At 38.2% G+C, this 12528-nt stretch overlaps 1 protein-coding gene across 7 annotated transcripts in view; it reads right to left on the bottom strand.

The window, feature by feature from the left end:
• Positions 1–12528, bottom strand: part of SLC16A12 (solute carrier family 16 member 12) — a 185119-nt gene that overhangs the window by 131692 nt on the left and 40899 nt on the right. The window contains exon 2 of one of the 7 annotated variants that reach the window (XM_088791966.1): positions 7163–7214. The exons of the other annotated variants lie outside the window; for them this stretch is intronic. The gene's annotated coding sequence lies outside the window, so the exon portion shown is untranslated. The remainder of the gene's footprint in view (positions 1–7162; positions 7215–12528) is intronic. 7 annotated transcript variants of the gene reach the window in all.

Raw genomic sequence — 12528 nt, 5'->3', positions numbered from 1 at the left:
TACCCTCAGTTGTACTACCGCTCTTTGAGGCCTCTAAAACTGTGCTACAAATATGAACGCCACATTACATTTTAAAGTACATAGAACAGTGCCCATGGCATGAGGTCAGACACATCCGGCTTTGAATCCTAGCTCAGGCAATTACAAGATGTGTGACCTTGACATGTGACTTAGCTTTCTGCATCTGTCTCCTGCTGTGTACGTTGGAGTTAATAGTTCCTCTTTAATAGAGCTTTAATGAGGATTAAAGGGCAAAATACATATCAAAGCACTTGATACCTACTAAGTGTTCACATATTAACATATACTATTAATTTCCTTCCTTATAATACCAAAAGATACATGTTCCTCGTCATTTGTTTGTTTCAATAATTTTCCAAATCAAAAAGCAAAGCAATTGTATACTTAGGTAACTATACAGTAGCATACAGTAGACACTTAGAAATGCTTAGCTAAGTTATACTTATACCAGTTACTAGTTCAAGTAGTGACATGATGAGCAATTATTAGTAAATAAATATATTAATCATAACTGAAAGCACCCATATTTCTTAGAGTATCAAAAGAAAAAAGTCAAAGAGAGACCCAGCAACTTCATCTTTCTATGTCAACTTTTCCTTATGATATAAATACAATACCACACCATTAAATAACTAAGTGGGAAGGATGGCAAAGAGAAAATGACAGAGAAAAAAATAAGTCCTTGAAATACCATGTTCCTTGAACATTTAGACGATTTTCACTTCTTTGCAGTATTTAGTTTCTTTCTTTTGAACTGTGCACTGAAATTCTTTACAGGCAAATATCCATATACCAAATAGCTGTGTCTATTTTCTCTTCTCTTTAATGATTTTTCCTAAATTGTACACAGATGGCACTTCCAATCTTTGGATTACTATAAAGCCTTTACAAATAATGATATGAGAACTATAGCAGCACCAAAAAATGCCTAACTCATTACTCTCAGAAGACAAAATGTGAGTGCTATGAGTACAACTATAGAAAATACATATATACAAGCACAAAATGAGAAATAAATGCACAAAAGTAGGAAATGGTTGTGTGAGGAAAGTAAAATAATGACCCTTTCATGTATTTTCTGACTTAATACTCTTATACCCTTCTAACAAAAAACAACAGAACCACTTTTAAATAGTTGTAAATAAATGTGTACTTGCTGTTTTATTTTTTCCATTTAACATTGATTCACATGATTTTTAAAATATATTTGGTAGAGTTGACATTTGCCATTTTATATATTCATCATATTTATGTTTGTCCATTTTATTCAAACTTGTCAAGATTTTACCCTCCCAGTAATACTTGAGATGGCTTTGCTTTGGGACCACTCTCATATGTGAATTAAAGGATACCCCTCATTTCTTTTTTTCCAACAGTCTGAAATCTATTTGTGGACATAGAAACTTTACATTCATATTTTAAGTTGTCTAAGGAAGGACTACAATGGACAGAGTATAGATTTTTGTTCTTTTTAAAAAATATATGTGAATGTTAGAAATAAAGGGATTTATTCCAGCATGGTCTCTCGGTATAATTTTCAAACTTGTTTTCCTCTTACAAAGTGATGCAATATTTCATGAGTAATAACATGGAATGAAAAAGTCCACCTTAGGATAACTGCACTACACAGAATGAGAATGCAATGTTCTTTTTCATGGCATTTTAGGCTCACATGAGGATGTCATTCTCTTTTCTTTGAAAAAACTTCTTGAGAGAATGCTGATAACGACAGAATTGTCTTTGCTGGGGGCTGAGAAAAGAATGAGTTACTTAATAGTTTCAGGATAAAAACAAAGGCTTGAGTTGTTATACTGAATAGTTTTAGAATTTCTAAATGAGGCTGGACATAGAAAAAAATTAATTTCTACAAAGTAATTAGTCATCTATAAGATTGAAAATTATAGTTTTGTCTGTACTTGTCTTTAACCCATATTCCTCACCTAGAATAGAGTGTCAAATAATACAAATGTAATTTATTTGGTTTCTTATTTCTTAAGAACACAACCAATTAAGAACACAGTAAAACAAAACAAAACAAAACAAATAAAGAAACAGGAAAAAAAACACAGGGCTGATGAATAGCTCACATCTATACTACAAAGTTAAGACATTTTATTCTGAGGAGCATTCCAACAGCCAATGCAGTCAATGTATTTTTACTGTGTATTCTACAAGTTTGATTTTATGGGCTTTAAGTTCATCCAATGAAAAACTGTAATCACAGTGTAGGGGAAAGTATCACAGGCAAATCTGTAACCCAGTGTGAGATCATTGTTGAGAATCTAACAGCAAAGGAATAGACCAATAAGAAACAGAAAGAAAAAAGAAAAGACAAAAAGACCCCCAAAATTCAACAGCGTGGAATCATTTTGGAAGGAAACACATCAACATGTCATAATACGAAGCTTCTCAACTGCTGAACAGGCTACAAGTCTGATATGGATTTGCATTAGTCAGCTCAGGCTGCATAACAAAATACCACTGACTGGGTAGCTTAAACAACAGACATTTATTTCTCACAATTCTGGAGACTAGAGCCCATGATCAAGGTGCCAACAATTTCTATTTCCGGTAAGAGCTTTCTTCCTGGCTTGTAGATGGCCACCTTCTCACTATAACCTTATGTGACCTTTCTGCCATGTGTGCACTTAAGGGTAGAGGCAGCGAAGGAGAGAGAGAAGGAGCTCTCTGGTGTCTCTTCTTATAAGGACATTAATCCTATCAGATCAGGTCCCCACCTTTATGACTTCATTTAACCTCAGTTACTTCCTTAGATACCCCCATCTCCAAATACAGCCACACTGGGGGGTTAGGACTTCAACATATAAATTTGAGAGGGACACAGACATCTAGTCCATAATAGAATCCCTCAGCTCACAAGGCAGATGGGCAGAGTCTCGGGTAGCCAGAGCCCAGGGCAGTCACCAAGGCCAGGAACAGCCTCATGGTTCCCACAACGTGACATAGAAAGATGATGATTTCTGAGCTCTGTCTCTGTGAGAGAGGTTGGGAAGCCCTGCTTTAATGGACCCTGAATGCATCACTGCATTGTTGATCATTACGATAATACATCTCAATGACCCCGTAGCATGAAGAAGAAATCACAACAATTAATGCTTAAATAGCATTCATATGTGCTGTACCCTGCTTAGTGTTTTTACACTTGTTAACTCATTTAATGCTCACAAACAGCCCTCTGATGTGTGAAGTCAAGTGACAGTCCTTTGGCATCAAATTGCCTGAGTTCAAATCTCAGCCTCTGCACTTTTAGCTCTGCAACCTTGGTCAAGTTACTAAGTCTCTTTGAACTTCGGTTTTCTCATCTACAACATGGAGATACACATACAAATGTACAATTCCAAAAAGCTCTGAAAACCCAAACATTACCATATATTGGTAGTGTACTCATTTTGTGGCAAGAAACAGCTTTTATTTCTATTAGTGCAATATTCTTATGTTTTATTGCAGAATTATTTGTGGCTGGTTGATTACAGGATGCTCCCCCAGACCCTGCTGGAGGGTTACAAATATATGCTCCACATACCATAATAAAAACACCTCATCCTAAGACTTTCTGAAAAAGTTTCAACTCACAGTTGGTGTGAGAATTAGTAAGTTAATTTAACTAACACACTTAGAACAGTGCCTGGCACATGCGCTAGTGATACTCAAGTATTAGCTATTATTGTTGTAATATTATTATTATTACTGCCATTCTCTACATGAGGAAACTGAGACAAAAAGAGATCATACGGTATGTCCAAGGCACGCCTGGCATGTGGCACAGTTGAAAGTGAACCCAGATAGTCTGGCTTCAAAGACTGATCTTAACCACTGTACTGTACCATCTCCACAAGTTACATATGGTTCATTTTTGCTCAATAATGTTCAGTGTTCCATGTTTAAGAAGACAATGCTTTTATAAAATATTTTTTAGAAATTTTATCCAGTTAAAGTTGGGAATATTAGGTACTTTATGGAGCACACAGAAATGCAGTTCCAATGGAATTCAGCTCCACAGAATGACTGGAGGTAACCGTGGGGCAGGGGACGGGCTGCCACGTTACTGGGGTACAGGAGCTGCACCTCCCTGGCTTGGCTCATCGGACCAGGAGTCCACACCTGATCCCAAGGACCCAATCCAGTGGCTGAACCAATCTCTGTGATGCTATGTCTTTGGATCTGGGAATTGGGAAATGGAGCAATCGAGTCAGGCTGGAGCTGGAAGGTGCTATGAGCCAGGGCTGGGGAGCTTTTCACTGCATGTATGTGTACAGAGGCCAGAGAACCAGGACAGCAAGGAAGCACTTCCCTGTAGACCAGTGCTTCTCAACCAGGGGTAATTTGGCTCTGGGGGACATTGGGTAACATCCAGAGAGATATTTTGTTGTCACAACCAGGGTGGTGTTTTTTTTTGGGGGGGGGGTTGGGTTTTTTAATCTAGTGGGCAAACATCAGGGATGCTGCTAATCATTCTACAGTGTACAGGACAGACCTGGAACAAAAGGAATTTTCTGTCCCCAAATATCAATTGTGATGAGGTTAAGAAACCCTGATACAGACTCAGAGCAAGCAACTATGTGGCACATAGTGAGGGTGAGATGGAGAAATTAATTGCTTTGTTTCTAATGGCTTCCCAGGTCCTTATTCCAGCTGCTCAGAAAGCCTAATGGCTCTTCCTGCCCCAGGTCCACCTAAGGTACTTTTGGCCCACGTTCTTCCTGTCCATGTAGCATTCCACGAAAGTTCCCCTTGTTCTTACACCAGTTTAATGAGTTTATGTTACCTGCAACCAAAGATACCTGAGACAGGTTCCAGGAGGAGAGCAACTCTGGATGGCAGGAAGAGCATTTCTGCTAGAGGAAATGGTGTATGTAGAGGCACAGAGGTTGAGAAGGCATGTGCAGAAACATAGAGGGAAAAATAAAGAACGAAGCAGGTGAAAGGAAAAACATGAGTCAGGGCAAAGCAGCAGCAAAAAGCCTGGTGTGTTTCCCGGCAGGAAGGAGAGTGGTCTGACGAGATCAGCAGGTGCATGCTGGGAAAATTAAAGAAATTAATCTAAGTGGAAATAGTTTTGAGAGATGCATCAGAATATACAATTGCGATACAGGCTTGCATATCTGTGATGGTTCTAAACCTAATTCCTCATTCGAATGCACAGGAGAAGAAGAGTACCTTTGGCAATATATACTCCCCTGGCAAGCCATCGCTACTCAGTGGAAACATTGCCCCATCAGTTAAAACCCATGATTAGATACACTCAACGAGCAGCATTTTCCCAAGATGTGACATCAACCAAAGCAGAGGTGGAAATCTCTAGCATTCATGGCAATCAGCCCAAATCATTTTTAATCAATAAGCTCCTCGGTTCCCCCTTCTATGCTCTGGGGAAGAAGAAGTGTGTTTTGTAGGGTTGGAAGGCAGCGAGCTCACTGCCAGGCACTGAGGAGAAGGGGGGTTGTATATAAAAGCCCCATGTGGTTTATTTATTTTAAAAAAAAAGAAAGAAAGACAGTCCACAAACACTAAGAAATGGACTTTCCCCCACCTCAGTCAAAGGAAATTTAGGATTCATAAAAGCATCATTAATTCCTTTTGGGGAAGAAAATTTGAAACAAGACAGCCATATACATATGGCTGTGACATGTAACAGAAATAAGTATACAAACAGAGAAAAGGAAATGAATATTATGGGGACATGGGCCTCCTCCATATATTTTCTTTTTCTCTCCTTTGTTTTCTAATATGGATAGTGTGACTCTTTGAGGAAAAGTTGTTTTTATAGTTGGCAGGGCAACAGTCCTAGATCAGAAAATAGTAGATACACAGTGTTCCAGAAGAGATATGGGTGGGTTCCTGGTATTGAATTGACCCTTGCAGGTCAAAAGACACTCCAGAATGAAATTTGGAACTCTGGCGTGAAATGTATAACCCTATAACTGCCAGTGGGCAGTGCCTCAAAAGGCTAATGGATGCCACAGTGAATCCCTCCCACAGCTGGCAGGGAAGGAGGCTATGGGCTCGGTGGGATCTGTACAAAGGGTCACATTCCTCTGAACAAGCAAAGCCGTCCTGGGGAAAGGCAACAAGGCTTCTCGAAGCAGAAATAACATCTGACCAACTAATTCGGCGTTTAGAGGAAATGTGACCAAAATGGTGTGGCAAAAAGACAACTCAACATTTTAATTCTAAAGGTCAATATCATCATCATAACAGCACCTACTATTTTTTGAGCATTTCTCTGTGAGCCAGGCATTGCACTCAGGGAATCACATACATTATAGTCCTTCAGAACAGGACCTGAGTACTTGCTCTTTGTCAGTGAAACTTGGCATCATGGTACCGTAATTTTGTATAGCAGAATTTCAGTTTCCTTTCCCAATTAATTCCATGCCTTGTAGAAGTGTTAATAAAGGTTTGGGAGCCAAACCCCCATACCCTCAAATTGATAGGCTGTGGGAGAGGTTCAGTGAAGCTTTAACAATAAACTTTCTTTAATTAGTTGGGTCACTGCAATGCCTATGCCTGGAATAGCAGCAGTAGCAACAAACTGACAATAGTGACAGTTCCCCCCACAAAGGATGCCTTAGAAAGCTATGAATGTCCCTTTTCTGAGCAGTTTAGAGGATTCCCAAAGAACCACCTCCTTCTTGTAAAAGAAGTCAGGAGGAAGGATATGGCCTAAGATGCAGAGAGCTCATAGTGAACTAATATAAGCTATACACAGAGATACCAAGATCTGGTTGAGATTCTTCTGCACCATATCAGGATAAGTAGAAGGTTTGATGTGACAAGAGTCAAAACGAGAACTGACATGTCAGGAAAGTGACTAGGGAGTGGCTTACATCCCTGTCAGTGCTAGTTACTATATGGCCTCATGGAAGGGGTCTTTCGTGAAGAAAGAAAGGGAGATTGGACATTTTTACTTTTAAATAATAATTTCTAGAAAATGTGGGCATATGATAATGACATTATCATTTTGGAAAAAAAAAACATTTTGAAATTACTCTTAATATTGTTTTCAAAGTCAGGTCATTTACGTAAGGAAATCAGGCCCACCATTATATAAACACACACTATTTTGACCCCAATAGTACTGCCCAATTTGATTGTCAAAATTGCACACCTGTGTACATACCAAGTAAGATCGTGCCTTTTTCTCCTGATCCCCTTTCCTACTGAGCCAGGAGCTAGAGGAGTTAAATAATAATAATAATAATAATAATAATAATAATAATAATAACAACAACAATATAGCAAGCTAGGAAATAAGAAACATTAGGCTGGAAAAGAGTGAAGGATCATGCCTCCTTCTTTCACTACAAACAGCCAACTTTGTAGGGGCCTTACTTGGAAGTAAGAATTGGCATAAAGTTAAATTCTAACTTTTTATTCTTTGCTTGGTTTAGATATTCTAATTTCTGAATTGAGACTGTGTTCGTAACTTGAAGTGACCATAGAACTGTCTGTTACCCAACAATGAACAGAAAGCCAAGAGGCCGGTCTAAGTTTTCATCTAAAGATAGAGGAAGGCTATTCCCACTAAACAAGTTTTAAAGGGAAAATAAGAGATGAAAAATAAAGTTGCGGTTATATTACATTCTGCAAGTGATGTTTGTTCAACATACCATATTACCACATATACCTAAGGAAGTATAACATAGCCATGGGATCTATAAAAAGTTCGTGGAACTCATCTCTAGAGGCAATACCAATCAAGAGAAGTTTAGATCAATTCATGGATAATATCAAATAAGTTATCAAGAGAAAGAGGGAATATCTGGAAGATGCTGTCTCACTTTGGGGCTAACATGATATCTACGACCTCCCACTGGCTTCTTTTGTTTATGGTGTCATGCTTACAAACAAACAAAAGACCAATCTCAGTGTTTTAAAGCTGTGTGCATCTTAATTGACCATAAAAATTATGTACCAAGACAGAATAATCTATCATGATTATTACTTCATTGATCAAGGCCTTTTAAACAAGACTCTATAAAGATGATGATAAATGTATATGGATTAGCCACTAAAGGTTATCATTGATCTTCTCTTGAAGTTATCCTTTATCTTACATGGCTTGAGACAGAGCAGTTTAGGACAAGAATGGAGACAACCCATCTATCCCGAAAAGAACTTAACAAAAGTTAACTATAAATAATTTATTTGGTGAGTCTGTACTACTTACTCATAGTTGGATATCCATAAAAATGAAATCAAAAGGGCCACGTAGATGTGTTGTATAGCACTATGGGGTTTCTGTTCACAAATAGTACTGTACTTAAGCCTCAGACCCTCTAGTGAGGAAAACAGAAAAGGGTGATGGTCATTTGTTTTTTTCTTCCCAGTATTCATGCCCTTTCCTGTGTGCAACAGCATCTCAGCTTTCCTTTGAGCATCTTACCCATTCTCAGTTCATGTGCCTTGGGAACCTGCATGCTTCTGGAGAGGCCTGGCCATTAGAGACACAACAACTCATTCAAAGACTTATGAACCAAACTAGACCAAAAAGAGTCAGCCCTGGGAAATTTGCTGGAACAATTGGGTAGAAGTTCCCAAGTCATAGAATGGATGCATACAGCTGCTGGTGGCCATTTTTATCTCCACTTGCAGAGACCCCAACTAAACTGACATCAACTCAGGAAAGAGGAGGAAGAGGTATAGAGAAATACATATTTCTGAAATTGTGTAAGCATCTGAATTCAGCTATATCTAAATTCCACCCTGGGGTTCTCTGTTAAGTAATAAATGAGTTAGTTTTTTGCTTTTAGTCACATTGAGTTTGATTTGTCACTTGAACCCAAAAATCCTGACTAGTTTCCTAAAGTACTGCTATTCTTGTCTTATTAATATGCTTCAGTGCTTCTATGATTTTCTAAGATCAAGTAGTAATAAGGCTGAGCCAGGACGCCAACTGCAAGCTGTGAAATTCCTCATCAGTGGCTCTTCCTAATTCCTCAGCTTGGCTCTCTTTTCTACCCACTTATATTACAAGTGTTTTATAGGCCTAAACAAATGCATCTTTATCTCTTTTTGCACAAAGTCAAATAATCAGATCAGCCAGCAGCCATGTCAGAAGCAGGAGGATCAGGAGAATACGTTTGTAACATAAACCAGACAAGTGAAAGGTTCTCACTAAAGTGATTCTGTCAAAACAGACTATACCAAATTAATCATCAGTTCCTCTGATGCTAAAACCTCCAGAAGCCCGTGAAATTGAAGGATTGTGAGTGACATGCACAAAGCAGAAATGAAGAAAATCCAAGTAATAATATTGGCTCCATTCCTATTGGTAAACTAATTTAATCACTCACAGACTACTTTTTTCTTTTTCTTGAAGAATGGCAATACAGGAATGTTTAATATTGAGTTTTTTCATTTTCTAACATACAAGTCTGCCAAGATTATTAAATAGAGCATGTGTTGTAAATCCAACAAAGAAATCCATTAGTCAAGGATCAAAGCGGACACGTAGCTAGTTCATGAATAAAAACATATGTTCTATCTCACATTGTTGATAGAAATATTAATTGGTTCTTTTTTTTTTTTAGTGATATTTGGCAGTGTCTATCAAAAGTTTAAATGAACTTCTGACCCAATGCTTCTACATTTAGGAATTTGTCATATAGTAACACTCCCCCAAATGCTCAGATATGTTTGTATAAGGGTGCATTAACATTATTTATAACTGCAAACACATTGGAATAAGTTTCCATTAGCAGGGAATCAGATGGATAAATTGTGGTACATTCAGCTTCTAATTGAATATAGCAAATTGAACTCACATGTTTATCTCTGTTCTTTCCTAAAAGGAATAAAGAAGAAATAAGCCACAAAGATAAAGAGAAAAGGAGAGAGGATGACAGCAAATAAAAGATACGAACCAAGTATTGGAAGCTGGGAAGTGAACAGGTGGTTTACAGCTTAGCAACACAGAGGGCACTGAAACCTAACCCAATAGGGAAGGAACACAACAGGAAATAAGCCAATGGCAGAATCAACGAAAGACTTGGCAATGGAAGAATGGAGGACTTCTAAAGGCAGCAAGTGTGGGATGGTGTTAAAAATAGGAGAATTGGTGGATAGTCTTTCAAAGTTCTTCCCCTCTGTGGAAAAAACTGGTATTTACTCTGTGGAAACGCTATACACAATGTTATTAGAGACAGCAGATACAGCTAGGGACAGAAGGGGAAGGAGACACACCATGGGAACCTAAGGGGATTAAATGAAAATCATGCTGAATGGTGAAACCCTGTCCCAAAACCCTGGCCCCATCTGACTCCCAGAACTACCAGCCAAGCTTCTAACTTCCGGGCAAAAGACTGAGATATATTTTTGGAGAAAGTTATCAAACTGAGAGAAAAGGTACTAACACTTGTGAGATGCCAGAGCGACATCCAACAAAACTGCTGCCTCCAGAGCTGCTCATTCACAGTGCAGCTTGCCAATACACAAATTCTTCCAACTAATCAGCTTTTTCGTATTTTGTTCTTAAATTATTAGACAGCCAAAGACCAACAGGTAATTGAAAGCCTCTAATATAAAAGTTGGGGTGGGGGATTCAGGAAGGGGAGGGCAGGGAATGAACTCAGAGGAAACAAGGGCAATGACAATTCAGGGTATGAAAGAAAAGGACAAGGACAGGAAACAACTTTCTTTAAAAAACTATAGTTAATATCTTCAGAGAGCTAAAGAAAAGACAGTGTATAAACGAAACAAGGAAAAGAGGCTATAAAAGAAACATTTAGGAACTAACAAAGAACTCTTGGAATTAAAAACATGATAGTGGAAAAAAAGGGGGTAAAGGTGAAGGGGAATAAGAGGTCCAAATTTCCAGGTATAAAACAAATAAGTCATTGGGGATGTAATGTACAGCTTAGGGAATATAGTCCGTAATATTGTGATAGCGTGGTACGGTGTCAGATGGTTGCAGGACTTATCATGGTGATCACTTCTTTAGGTATATAAACGTTGAATAACTACGGTGTACCCCTGAAATGAATATAATACTGTATATTAGCTACATTTTAATGAAAATCTTAAAAATAAATAAACAAAAGTTCAAAGTCTCACAATGAGCACTGAAGAAAAGTTGGAGTGGAACTTTAGCTTAAAAAAATGAACCAAAAACAACAAAAGAACAAGACAAACAAATGAGAAACAAAAACTCATAGACACAGACAATAGGTTAGTGGTTACCAGAGGGTAAGGGGGGTGGGGGGTGGGAGATGAGGGTAAAGGGGATCAAATACATGGTGATGGAAGGAGAACTGTCTCTGGGTGGTGAACACACAATGGGATTTATAGATGATGTAATACAGAATCGTACACCTGAAATATATGTAACTTTACTAACAATTGTCATCACAATAAACTTCAATTTAAAAAATGAAACAAAAAATTATCAAGATACATTTACGTTAGTGTGTAGTTCATGAAATTAAAGAATAAAACTATTTTTAAAATATGATAGTGGAAATTTGAAATTTAATAGAAGGATTGGATGATAAAGTTGAAGAAATATCCCAAAAGGGAGGGCTGGAGAAAGAGTATATGGAAACTCTGTACTTTCTTTTCAATTTTTTTTGTAAACATAAAACTGCTCTAAGCAATAAAGACTATTAATTAAACACACACACACACACACACACACACACACACACACACACACAGATACCACTATGCACACACCAGATTGGTACAAAGTTTTATAAGATTAGCTACACCCAGTGTTGGCAAGGATGCAGAGAAATGGGAACCCTCCGATACTATGGGTGGAAGTGTAAATTGGTACAATTATTTTGGAAAACCACTTGGTATTGCCTACTAAAAGATAGGCATTCCACGTGACCTCTCCTAAGTATATACCGACAGAACTGCATACACATATGCACCAGAGTGCCCATATGAGAGTGTTTATGCAGGCATCCTTTGTAAAAACTCCCAACTGGAAAAGCCCAAATGTCTATCAGTATTACGGAGTAATTTGAACAGAGGAATAGCATGTAGCAATGAAACTGAAAGAACAGCAGCTACATGCGTCCACATGAATCTCACAACCAGAGAATGAGTGAAAGAAACAAGCCCCAAAATTACATGAACAGTTAGTGGTTCATCCTCATAAGTTTCATAAACAGTTCAAACTGTATCAATTAGGGATGTACACACAAATGGTAAATGTATAAAGAAAAACAAAGAAGTGAAGTCCACAAAAGATAGTGGTTACTTAGTGGAGGGGAGGGAAATGTGATCAGAGAGAGGCACACAGAAAGGGGGCAGGGGGTGTCTTCTAAAATATTGGCAATGTGCTATTTCTTAATCTGGGTGGGAGTCACATAGAAGAAAGAAAAGAAAAAAGAGCAAACATTCTGAAAATGCTGATAGCCCCTCTGGTATTTTTAACTCTTGGTCCTCTGCATTCTCCAGAACATGGATTATCACTGCAGCCAAGTTAGCACATCAATAAGCAAACTTCTGGGACCAGGAGGGCCGAGCCCCCTCACG

This window comes from Rhinolophus sinicus, chromosome 15 (assembly GCF_057876585.1).
Source record: "Rhinolophus sinicus isolate RSI-liver-muscle chromosome 15, RSI-T2T, whole genome shotgun sequence".
Taxonomy (NCBI): domain Eukaryota; kingdom Metazoa; phylum Chordata; class Mammalia; order Chiroptera; family Rhinolophidae; genus Rhinolophus; species Rhinolophus sinicus.
The sequence above is the reverse complement of the archived record's forward strand: the minus strand, read 5'-3'. Positions and strand labels throughout refer to the sequence as shown.